Source organism: Cherax quadricarinatus, chromosome 68 (genome assembly GCF_038502225.1).
Source record: "Cherax quadricarinatus isolate ZL_2023a chromosome 68, ASM3850222v1, whole genome shotgun sequence".
Classification (NCBI taxonomy): domain Eukaryota; kingdom Metazoa; phylum Arthropoda; class Malacostraca; order Decapoda; family Parastacidae; genus Cherax; species Cherax quadricarinatus.
Genome location: NC_091359.1, coordinates 9673169 through 9686233, shown reverse-complemented (window position 1 = coordinate 9686233; position 13065 = coordinate 9673169). Strand labels below are relative to the sequence as shown.

The 13065-nt window shown below is 41.3% G+C and overlaps 1 protein-coding gene across 3 annotated transcripts in view; it reads left to right on the top strand.

The window, feature by feature from the left end:
- LOC128697766 (pleckstrin homology domain-containing family G member 5) overlaps positions 1–13065 on the top strand; it is a 1323529-nt gene that overhangs the window by 225614 nt on the left and 1084850 nt on the right. The window lies entirely within an intron of this gene.

Below are 13065 nucleotides of genomic sequence, written 5' to 3'. Positions count from 1 at the left end.
TGTGTCTCTCGTAGATGTGACAAGGAAAGAAAACAACGATAAAAGAAAAAAAAAGGTAAGGAAACTATTAACAGATTAGGTGAAATAAAAAATTTAGAGGGAGTGTACCATAGAAGTCGCAGGAAATACAATTAGTCATCGAGCCACCTGCAGCAACAGCCTGGTTAACCTGGCAAGCATCAGACGAGCCTGGCCTAAAGCCGGGGCTCAGGGAGTAAAAAAAAATCTCGGAACTCATCAAATGTATATCGAAGGTCAGTGCTCAGCTGACTGGATTACTGGTTGGCTAGTTTTCTATGTAGCTGGCTGACTGGGTCTATCCTTCTGGTTATCCCTCGTGTTGAATCAACTAGTTTGAATGGTGGTTGACTGGGTGGTTTCCTGGTTTGAATGGTGGTTGACTGGGTGGTTTCCTGGTTTGAATGGTGGTTGACTGGGTGGTTTCCTGGTTTGAATGGTGGTTGTCTGGGTGGTTTCCTGGGTTGAATGGTGGTTGACTGGGTGGTTTCCTGGTTTGAATGGTGGTTGACTGGGTGGTTTCCTGGTTTGAATGGTGGTTGTCTGGGTGGTTTCCTGGGTTGAATGGTGGTTGACTGGGTGGTTTCCTGGGTTGAATGGTGGTTGACTGGGTGGTTTCCTGGGTTGAATGGTGGTTGACTGGGTGGTTTCCTGGGTTGAATGGTGGTTGACTGGGTGGTTTCCTGGTTTGAATGGTGGTTGACTGGGTGGTTTCCTGGGTTGAATGGTGGTTGGCTGGGTGGTTTCCTGGGTTGAATGGTGGTTGACTGGGTGGTTTCCTGGTTTGAATGGTGGTTGGCTGGGTGGTTTCCTGGGTTGAATGGTGGTTGGCTGGGTGGTTTCCTGGGTTGAATGGTGGTTGACTGGGTGGTTTCCTGGGTTGAATGGTGGTTGGCTGGGTGGTTTCCTGGTTTGAGTGGTGGTTGACTGGGTGGTTTCCTGGTTTGAATGGCGGTTGACTGGGTGGTTTCCTGGTTTGAATGGTGGTTGGGTGGTTTCCTGGTTTGAATGGTGGTTGGGTGGTTTCCTGGTTTGAATAGTGGATGACTGGGTGGTTTCCTGGTTTGAATGGTAGTTGACTGGGTGGTTTCCTGGTTTGAATGGTAGTTGACTGGGTGATTTCCTGGTTTGAATGGTGGTTGACTGGGTGGTTTCCTGGTTTGAATGGTGGTTGGTTAGATGGTTTCCTGGCTGAATAAGTGTGGGCTGACTAAATGTCTGGCTGTCTAGCAGACTGTGAAGCAGGCAAGGAGCCTAGCCATGGTGACGGGGCTTGCTTGGGCTCACCTCCGTAGCGTCTCCCATTACTCAAGATACTATCACACACTGGGTCTCTCTCCATTGAAAAACCTCAGGAAAATACCTTTTATCTGATTTCTTTGTAGTTCTTTTTATAGCTGGGTATTTCCAAATTTAACTGAATCCGTTTTTTGAAAAGACACGTTGCAGGACTAGCTATTATTGGGACAACTGTGTGCTTATCCTTCACTATTGTTGGTATAATAAAATTTAAATCTTGATTCCGTTTATATTTAAAACGTGAAATTCAAGTGAAAGCTGCATTTCATCTGTACTTCACCAGTCAAAAATACTTAGAATCCTGAAATAGGGATTAGAGTATATACGTTTTTACCAGTTTTCAATATTTTTTTCCTGTAGTAAGAAATGTTCAGCTGGGATAAAAAAAAACTTAAACATATATTTAAATCTCCCGTTTCAGTATTATTAGCGTAAATGATGATAAGTCTTTTGGATCTGAGCGTTTGCTTATCTCTTGCATTAGGAGAGTTCTCTGTCATTTACAATGAAACCTGCTTAGAAGTCACTTTGTGTACTGAGACACAGTAGATAACCCGGGAGAGGTAAGGAGAGCCACGGCTTAAATCTCTCTCTCTCTCTCTCTCTCTCTCTCTCTCTCTCCCTTAGTAATTTTACTTCTTATGGTCACTGTGCAAGTGATGTGTTGAACATCTTCACCTTGACCCAGTCACTGGGTGACTACAAGATCAGTTGTTACTGTGCGTAGCACTTGTAGTGCCTCTGACAGGGGTCTGGCACAGGCGCTGTCTGTCAGTAAGTACGACCTCTAAACGGCTGGCTCCGTTCTACACCTAACCACAAATTCTTCGACGGATCTAAAACATTTCAACTACCCTCCCCTAATTTGGGTCAGGCTTCATTACCTCTCATTTCCCATGAGGTGTATGACCCTAACATAGCATTTTCCCCATGAATGTAATAATAATAATATAAACAGTGCCTCACAGGTGGCTCCAGCCTCATTCTGTAGTTTATATGAATGTTGCTTTATTTTCAGTAAAGAATATACCGATAACCAAATACATTAAGGTATGATCCAGGCTTTACAATTAGTTGAGGCAAAAAACAAGAGTTCGTGTAAAATATATAGTAGGTATTGGCGTACTTAACAGAACACTTCATATGTAAGGTCTATAAAAAGTGTTACCTAACTCACAGGGGCAGGAGAGGGACGACGCGGAATGGATGTAGAGGAAGAGGAGGACAAAGACGAGGAGGAATAGGGTAAAGTAAAGAAGGAGGGGAAGAAAGAGAAGTGTACGTGGAGGAGAAGGAAGAGGAAGAGGAAGAAGAACAGGAGGAAGAACAAGGGAAGGACGAGCAGTAGGAAAATGACAAAAACGAGGGAGACTCGTATAAAACAGGATGAGGAAAAAGAGACCCAGACTTGCACTTGGTTAAGGAAGTGCCAGAAGAGTAGCTTATCAGGTTGTGTTTCTCTCTCCTTCGTTGTGTTTTCCACACGCATATAACAGATTGGTACGTCATTACATCATTCAGAATCACCATAGGTGAATTTGAAGTCATTTCCTCCTCAGTAAACCATACATAATTCCTCTTATTGACGCCACAAGAATTTGTTGTGATTGTGAGTAATGGCTGGTTATCAGAGAGGACCTGTGTGCAAATAATGTTGGAAGATTTGTAGTGGGGAACATTTGTGAGGAGTTTATATAGGCTACATGATATGGCGTGAGTCACTTGTGTACAGAGTTTGTATAGGCCCTTTAACATGGCGTGAGTCACATTTGTAAGGTGCCTTTGTCGGTCATGTGATACAGAGTGGATTACGTAAGCAAAGACTTTGTATATGCTATGTGACATGGGTGATATGGTGTAATAATACTGGATTTTAGTCTTTGTTAATAGGGCATTACTACCTGATATTTTCGTGCTGTTGTAAAATTATCAGGATGAGTCAGTATAGCTCCAAAGGGACAGGAATATGACGCTAGTAACAGGCTCAACCTTAACGCTCGAAGAATTAATTGTATCTCACTTTCATCTCTCCAATAACAACTTGGGAAAAGGTGCCCCTTTTTAGATTAGGTTAAATCTAATTCTGGCGTAAAGGTTCATCACCTCACGACCGTGGGTCGGCATTTAGAGCATCAGGGGCACTTGCTCAGCCTACCATCATATTAGTCCTAGGGCTGTGACAGTGTCGGTATCTGTGAGTATTAGCTAATGTTGATAGTATCGGTATCTGCCTAAAATTGGGGCACTTGCTCAGCCTACCATCATATTAGTCCTAGGACTGTGACAGTGTCGGTATCTGTGAGTATTAGCTAATGTTGATAGTATCGGTATCTGCCTAAAATTGGGGCACTTGCTCAGCCTACCATCATATTAGTCCTAGGGCTGTGACAAAGTGTCGGTATCTGTGAGTATTAGCTAATGTTGATAGTATCGGTATCTGCCTAAAATTGTGTATCATTATTGCCGAAAATTTTGGTATCGTCTCATCACTATGACAATGATTTACTAACTTATTACCCAGGAAAAGTGTATTACAGCACCTCTGTGCTGTTTTCTGTTTTTCTGTATTTTAGGTTAAGTTAGGGAACGTTACTTAGTGTAAACCTGTAAAACGTATGTTGAACTACAAAATAAGTAAAATTACAATACGGCCACGATATGTCAGGCGTCGAAGTGACCAGAGAAAATCAGGTAACGTTAAAATATTAATGTTTATCTTTCGTTGTGTGAGAGCTCTCCCCTGACCATAATCTATACTATGACTTGGTATTGGTCCAAGACGAACAGTCTGGCTCTTCAGACCAACAGTTAGGAGGCCTGGTCTGTAAGGAATGTGCATGATGCAAAATCGCCACCTTCACAGTTTATTGCCATAGACACTTTACTAGCTGTCTTGGTGACCCTACTCTGTGGGTCTGCCCCAGAAGGATGTGTTCTATCTACACTGTGTATACCTTAGAAGGATGTGTTCTATCTGCACTGTGTATACCATAGAAGGATGTGTTCTATCTACACTGTGTATACCTCAGAAGGATGTGTTCTATCTACACTGTGGTCTTCCTTAGAAGGATGTGTTCTATCTAAACTGTGTATACCTTAGAAGAACATGTTCTATCTACACTGAGTATACCTTAGAAGGATGTGTTCTATCTGCACTTTGTGTATACCTTAGAAGGATGTGTTCTATCTATATTGTGTATACCTTAGAAGGATGTGTTCTATCTACACTGTGGTCTACCTTAGAAGGATGTGCTGTTTCTGCATTGTGAGTATACCTGTGAAGGATGTGTTGTATCTACACTCAAAGTATAACCTTAGGAGGAGTTGTTGACCCTACGCTGTGGGTCTTCCTTAGGAGGATGGGTTGTGTGTGCACCGGGTCTGCTTTATAAGGGTTGCATAAAAATAGGGTAGCCGAAACTGTAGGTCAGCCTGATTGTATTAAATAATAAATTAATATTCAAGAATTCACCCTGACCTTAAGAAACGGATGCAGTTTACAGTTGACTTGTGAATTGACCTGAGGAAAATGAACTGTAAATTTATGACAAATTAAAGAAGGACCCCTTGATGTTGATGAAAGGTTCTTGATCCAAGGAACTGAGGCTACCCTCCTTTTCCTGAAAATATAATGTATATATGAATTTTTGTGAACATTAAAAGAAAAAAAATGTTAAAATGTATTTTCTCGTCAGTGGTTGAGGTAGTGTGTCACCATCACACAATCAGTCACTACACGCACAGATCTACCAGTCACTGCATCACACAGAGAACTACCAGTCACTACACACAGATCTACCAGTCACAGCACCACACAGAGAACTACCAGTCACTACACACAGATCTACCAGTCACAGCACCACACAGAGAACTACCAGTCACTACACACACAGATCTATCAGTCATCACATCCCAGGCACACCAAAGCTACCGTTCTTGAGCAGTGTCAGCGTCACTTTCCCTCACTTTTACAATGTAGTAAAAGCTCAAGGTTCTCTTAGGAGGACGAGTTGCTCCTTGACAGTACGTCAGTGGAGTGTGTTTTGTTACGAGTGGAACCAGCCTCACCTGATAGCTATAATTACACACACACCTCTTCCCACCTACACACCAGTCACTGCTCAACTCAAGATTGGACAACGCAGTAATCGATTTAAACATAGTTGATATTCCTTCTTGCTTATTATGCACGCGTATGTGTGTGTGTGTGTGTGTGTGTGTGTGTGTGTGTGTGCTCGCTTATTTGTGGTTGCAGGTTTTGAGTCACAGTTCCTCTTGTGTATGCATGCGTGCGTGTAGTAGGGATGGCTGATTCTGTGTAGTGGATGAGAGACTGATAGATTATTGTGGTGGATGGGAGACTGATAGATTAGTGTGGTGGATGGGGGACTAGTAGGCCTGTGTGTTATGAGGGTAACCAGGCCCACTACCAGAAAGACGAGGATACATCTAACTTCCTGGATCAAGAGCGCCTCACCAGCACTTCCCTCGAAGGGCCAAACATGCCAATTCTAGAATATAAATTAGATTTGTGAAGAACTTTCGCACTTTATTAAGGTTGTAAGGTGGGCCCTGATAGAAAAAAAGAGACAAATACAGTATAAAACTATCCTTGACTGACAACGTTTCGCCCACACACTGGGTTTTATCAAGTCACGAACGTATTAAACTGCATGACTAACGAAATCGTAATGACATGATTGTAAACAAACCATAGCACGGGCGGGGTTAGAACCCGCGATCAGAGAGTCATAAAACTCCAGACTGACGCCACTGGGCCCAGTGGCTAACGCGTCGGTCTGGAGTTTTATGACTCTCTGATCGCGGGTTCTAACCTCACCTGCGGAATGGTATTAAACTGCATTTGTGTCTTTTTGCATCATTATAATATTTCTCTCCATCGTGTGGTTATGTTATACTGTTCCTCTCTATCATGTGGTTATGTTATACCATTTTCTTCCATCGTGTGCGAATGTTATACTATTTCTCTCCATCGTGTACCCCTGACAGCGTGACCCATAAAAGAATAGGAGGAAATATAGAGAGAAAAAGATAATTGTGTTTTGATATAACAATCTCAGCCTCCAGCTTTTTCGCCCAATTAAATTGTTGTTTTAGCACATGCGACTCCTGACAGGCAGCGTATACCTTCCTAACGCGAGGATGTGGCACAGTCTATCTGTCTGCGGTGTTAAAATGCCACACGGCTAACAAACTGAACAGAAACCATGTGTTGTAGAGCAAATTTTCATTGGAACAACATTTCGCTCTGTATGGAGCGACTTGATAAAGCTCTCTACAGAGCGAGATGTTGTCTCAATAAAAACTTGTTTTGCAACATGTGATCTTTTCTGCCGACAGGGTTTCTCTAATGTAGTGTGTAATTGTCGGCGGAAATGGTATCTGGAGGATGGTACATGAATGTCTTCAAAACATTAGTAACACCTCACCCCTCCCTACACTCAGCAGTTAAGCTACTTCCTTCACCTGCTTGGTGAAGGAAGTGGCTTAACTGTTTCTGCTACTGTTTCTTTTCGCTTAACTGTTTCTGCTACTGTTACTTCCCACTTAACTGCTTCTGCTACTGTTACTTCTCGTTTAACAGCTCTGCTACTGTTACTTCTCGGAACTGTAGCAGAAAGCAACAGAGAGTCGGCATGTAAGACGAAATCCAATTTTAACGCTCTAGATGATGGCGCCAGTGGATGATGTTACACACTCACACTTAATGACTAAGCAGGTGATGTTACACGCAGTGACTCAATGGGTGATGTTACAGAAAACTCGATAAATCAGGGTGATGTTACACAAAGTGGATGACTTTAGGGGGTGACATTGCATACAATATCTCGATGAGTTATGCTACATATACAATAGCTGAGTGATGGTACACACAACTCAACGAGTGATGATATACACAATAACTCAACGAGTGATGCTGCACATATCTTACACAGAGTTGTGATAACTCACTTCATTGTTGCTATTAACTTCGAACGCCGCAAGTCTGAAAATTCCATTAACTATATAGTAACTTCACTTCTATAATAACGTGAATTTCTTGCGTAACGGTAACTTTGGTTCATAAACCTCCTCCACAAGGAAACGAGAAGATAACAGAAGTAAGCGCGAACAGTACGGGAAGAGATAAGCGCCTCACTTCCAAGTGGAAGTAGTCACAAATGGATATAAGATGGAGGAAGTGAAGTCAAATTAGTAAACCAGTCATGACACCATGTGAAGCATTTCAGAAGTGAGCACTTTGGTGTCTATAACCTCCATGTACGAACGTAACTGACATTAATTGATGCATTAAGAAACTGGTGATAATTGAGGGGTTGATGTGCCTTACGAGCGCGTGTTTTGTTTTCATCTTCTGTTGCTTTTTTCGCTATTATTCGTTTTTTATAACATAATACGACAGTAAAATACTATTTTTCTCACTAAACTGTTAAAATGAAAAGTAAACAAGTTTACCATTAAAGATATGAAAAGTGCGGTTAATGTAAGGCATTATCAGTGAAGAAGTAGGAAAATGTGTAACTGTTAATCTCCTAAATTACCATGAACCGCGTGAAAAAAAAGGCATCTGTGGAAGGAAAGTTAGTTAATGGTAACGATAACAATACTTAAAATGAGAGTCAGATATATCGTCGATATTTAATGAGTGAGAGTGAATACTAAGCCGTTATAACACACGCTGTTGGAGATCCTGGAAATGGTGTTGCTGGAACAACGTTAACTGCACTTAGGAATAAAAAAAATTGTCAGACATTTTGAAAAGTTTGTATGAGTCCGGGATTGGGTATCACCAACCCGACTAGATTTAACATCAGTCTTGTTCAGTTTAAACTACAGGACTATCGCTAACAGTATTGTAGAGGGAATAAGAAGAAATGCAAAATTGCTAAAATGTGTTATTAACTTACGTTATCATCGCAGACAGCGAGCGCTGACGAAATAACCGATAAAGAAGCACAAGAAAATATAAACTACAAGTTTGGAGAAAGCTTGAAGTAAATTTGAAGGAAAATACAAATTAAAGCTCTATAGTATTTGAGAAGTGTGGTAATAGTGAATCTGTATCGCATTACAATATTGTTGCATTAAATGAAATTTATATATGGCAATAAAGGTGGAAACGGAAGAGCGTAGACTGTGGTGGCCAGGAGTCGTTTAGGGTACCAGTAGATTTGACAGGTTAATGAAGCAACACCAAGAGAGGAAACACAATGTGAAGTATTTGTGAAGAGGATAAACATCTTAATAATGCAGAAGATGACAGAGGTGTAAAATTAATACTACAGACATTAACATTTTAAGCACGTTGTTACTAAGGTTGGAAGCATGTTGGAAAAAAAGAGATATATGCAGGTTTTCCTACAGTTTGATAATGGTAATTCGTAAAGGTTTTAATACCTGTAATTGTACAGGTAGCGTGATACCTGTATATTGAAACAGCAAAGAATAGAACTGGTATCGCCAGTGAGGGGTCAGCTATATAAACTGTGATGTACTGCTTTTATGGGAGTGTGTTCACGGGCAAAATCCAGAAAAGTCTCTTGTTGAGGACGGAGGAAACGATGGAGAGAATGAAGATGAAGAGGAGAGACGAGGAAAAGGGAAGGAAAGTTGTGATAGTCAGTATAACCATGTGATAAGTGGGGAGATTATGTAGTAGGTGGGAATATCATGTAGTGGGCGAGGTTATGCGGTAGGTGGGGTGGGGAGAGGAAAGAGAGGAGTGGAGGAGAGAAAATGCACACAGTAAGATAGTATCGCTGCAACAAGCTATGAAGTAAGAGTTTTGCAACAGACAAGAGTCATCTGAGGGCGTTAACTGGCACAAAACACCCACTGTCAGACAAAATAATCAGAAAAACAATCTAACACCAAGTACCTTACAACACACTTTTCTCTGTCTTAAATTTGGCAGAATTGCAAGTCCATCCACGGTGGTGACGGCATTTTGCTCATCTGGAAAATCTTTGGTGACGCGAGTCTTTGTAAGATGGTGACATTCCGTGGTTAAGCAACCGCTTAACCACCACTTTAAAACAAGGAATCATAATATCCTTATTTTTAAACTTCGGAATGAATATTTAATTACCAACTGAAATTGGCCAATATAACTCATGAATATCGATGCGTCTTCCTGGAGGAATCTACGTGTAAGTTTGTTCCGAGGGTCAGTGCTCCAGCGGCCCAGTCCTTGACCAGACCTCTTGACCAGAGTTTTTTTCAAAACTTGAGGAAAAATCATTAGAATTCATATTTTTCAGTTTGTTATATAGACGCACGGAATGATAACGGACACACAACTGTATTAGCGCACAGACTCACAAAGGCACTACGTAAAAAGGAACAAATACACTGACGCAAGAACACATACGAACGCAAGAGTTAACAAACACGTAATCTACGTTTAATCCACCCAATCTTCATTATGCTTTTAATTTAATATGGAATGTACAGTAAGGTTGCTTATGTATAACAATGTGAGGGTATAACAGTTGTGTATTGCATACTATATAGCGTGTGTATAACAAGGTGTGTAACAGTGTCTGTAACGTGTACTCACCAAGTTGTTCGCAAGGATCGGGTCGATTCGTAGCTCCTGACCCCTTCCTTAAACTCTTATTGAGAGATTCCACTGATCCATGCCCTAAAAGCTTTATTATATCTTCTGTTGAAATGTTGCACAAAGGTTGTCTCCACTATTCATCTCATTCACTGCACTTAACCTCTACCGTTAAACTGAAAGACCACTTCCTAACATCCCTGTGGCTCATTTTCGTCTTTACGAGGCATGAATGTCTCCTGGCTCCTTTTCCTCACGTATCACACAAACATTTGCTATCTACTCGAACTCTCTGATAATTTTGTATGTCAGGATCATGTCTCCTCTTGTCGTCCTCTTTTGTAGCGTTGTTCATTAGTTGCGGGTTTCATGCCTGTGCCGCACGTCAAGATGGATCTGATGTGCGTTATGTACAGTCTCTTATGTTAATCTTAGTTTAGCGTTCTGAAATCAGTCGTACTGTCAGTTCCCACCTATTATGACTATATATGTCAGCTCTTATGTCGTTTTTAAATTGATTTTGTTTTCCTTATTATTCTGCTCTTATGTACTCTTTTATACTCCCTTATATTCACACTACTAGCTTGTACTCTCGCATACTTCCGTGTACTCTCGTGTAGTCTCCTGTATTCTCATATACTCCCATGTACTCGCACATACTTCCGTGAACTTTCATATACTCATGCATGTATTCTCTTGTAGGTCCATGTAGTCTCATAGCCCCGCCATGTTATCTCATAAAGTGTCATGTACTCATGTTGACCAACCTTAGCCGCCTGGACACACTGACACAGCTGAGGTAAGGATCTTACCCCACATCACCACAAAACTACTAACAATACACAGCACTTTGGGTGTGTCTTGTCAGTGCGGTTTTATCTGCAGCAAGAAATACGCATTCTTCATAGTTTCGTAAACGTAATCTGTAGTGCTCCCTGCAGTGTCCTCTGTAATGCTCCCTGCAGTGTCCTCTGCGGTGCTCCTTAATGTCCTCTGCAGTGCTCCCTGCAGCATCTTGTGCAGTACTCCATGCAGTGTCATCTGCAGTGCTTCCTGCAGTTTTCTGCAGTGTTTTCTGCAACGTCTTCTGCAGTGCTTCCTGCAGGGTCCGGTGCAGTGCTTCCTGCAGGGTAGGGCACTCTGCAGTGCTTCCTGCAGAGTCCTCTTCAGTGCTTCCTGCAGGGTCCGGTGCAATGCTTCCTTCAGGGTAGGGCACTCTGCAGTGCTTCCTGCAGAGTCCTCTGCAGTGCTTTCTGAAGCGTCATCTGCAGTGCTTCCTGCAGGGTCCTCTGCAGCGTTCCCTGGAACGTCTAATGCCGTGTTACTTGCAACGTGATCTTCACTACTCCCGCAACGTCACCTGCAGTGCTCTCTGCAACAGTCGCAACAAAACTCAACATCTAGCTACAACAAACTCAACATCCCTACAACAAAAATCAACATCTACAACACACTGTGCGTCACAACTTTCCATCTATCGCTGCAGTTTCCACCACTACTTCAGTGAATAACTTGCTGATGATGATCTTGGGCAATCACTGAAGAAACATTATATTGTGTGTTTATCATGACAGCACACTCTCTCTCTCTCACTTATTGTGACGTATGTAGGTTACATCATATATTTATATATACTTCAGTAATAATAATAATAATAATTGAAATAACAATTATAGTAATAATAGCAACAGCCAGAATAATAATAATAATAATAATAATAATAATAATAATAATAATAATATTAATAATAATAATAATTCCTAAAAAATAAACTAAATTCCAAAGTTCAGTATACCATAGATAGGTTGTAAATTTAACTGTGCAAAATACAAGACTAGCAAGGGAAGGCCACTCTAGTCTCACAAACCAATCTTTCCTCCTCATTTTACTGCGTCAGTTTTTTTGACTCGATACTAAATGTTAATTTCTTAGCGTTTCCATTTTTTCAAATCCTATTTTCTGTGTTTTAAGTTATGTTAATTTAGGTTATGTTACTTAAACTTAAGAAAGCGTTTATTCAACCACGAATAAAAGATACGTGTAGCAACGAGGTGGCATAAGATAAAAAAAAAAGTAACGTTCAAACCTGAACGTTGTATAAAAATGGTTATAATTATAACCTTAATTTTTTTAAGGGGTGGAGGGGCAAGCCAGCGAAAAGCCTCGGTCAGATGACCGAAAGCTCCAGCTGCGGATCATCATATGACTAAGATCCGCTTCAAGAAACACTTGTCCTATTTTCTCACCAACCTTAACTACCCTAACCTGACCGTTTATTACTTGTGGTGCGAGAATGGACTGCAAAGACTGGGGAGAGGAACGTGTTCTGGAGAGGACGAGGGTGGCCTTCTTTGTAATTAATATTTTATAACATGTAAACCACACATTGTAAGCTTTACAAGGAACTAAAGATTTTGGTTTTGATTTGACGAGGAAAGGATAGGGTGGACGTGATGTGTAAAAGATGAATTGACAACTTTTTTAGCAAAATTGGATACACAATCAGTGCTGTTTCCTTATTCTATATGATAGTGTGGGAACAAAAGCTAGCTATGTTTCCTTGCCTTATTACATTATGAAGGATGGGGAGGTAAGGAGGTGATCTGGGAAGAATGGGTAGGGGAGACCTTACCTTGGAATGATGAGGAGAAGGTGATGTGACCTAGAAATGATAGGGAGATATGGGGACATGACCTAGGAAAGATTGGAGAGAGGGAGACGTGGCCCAGGAAGGATGGGGAGAGAGAGATGTGGCCTACAAATAATAGAGGGATGTCGGGGACGTGACTTAGCAAGGATGGGGAGGGAGGAGACGCAATCTAGGAATGATGGGGAGACACTGTGACCTAGAATTAGTAGGGAGCTGGGGGACGTGACCTAGCAAGGATGGGGAGGGGAACACGTGGTCTAGTAAGTATAGAGGGGAGAGTGACCTAGTGGATGACAACTGTCGGGGTTACGCTCCTACACATTCAATTTTTCACTTCGTGATTGCAAGACAAGTTGTAATCACTTCTTGAATGTCTTCATTGTCTGGTAATTCAAGTGAAGAATAATGATTTGTTAGAATAATAATGTACACGGTGTAACATATACGCTGATTTAACCTAATTATGATAACTTCGTCTATTTTAGTCCAGAAAAATACTGTATTTTTCCACCTACAC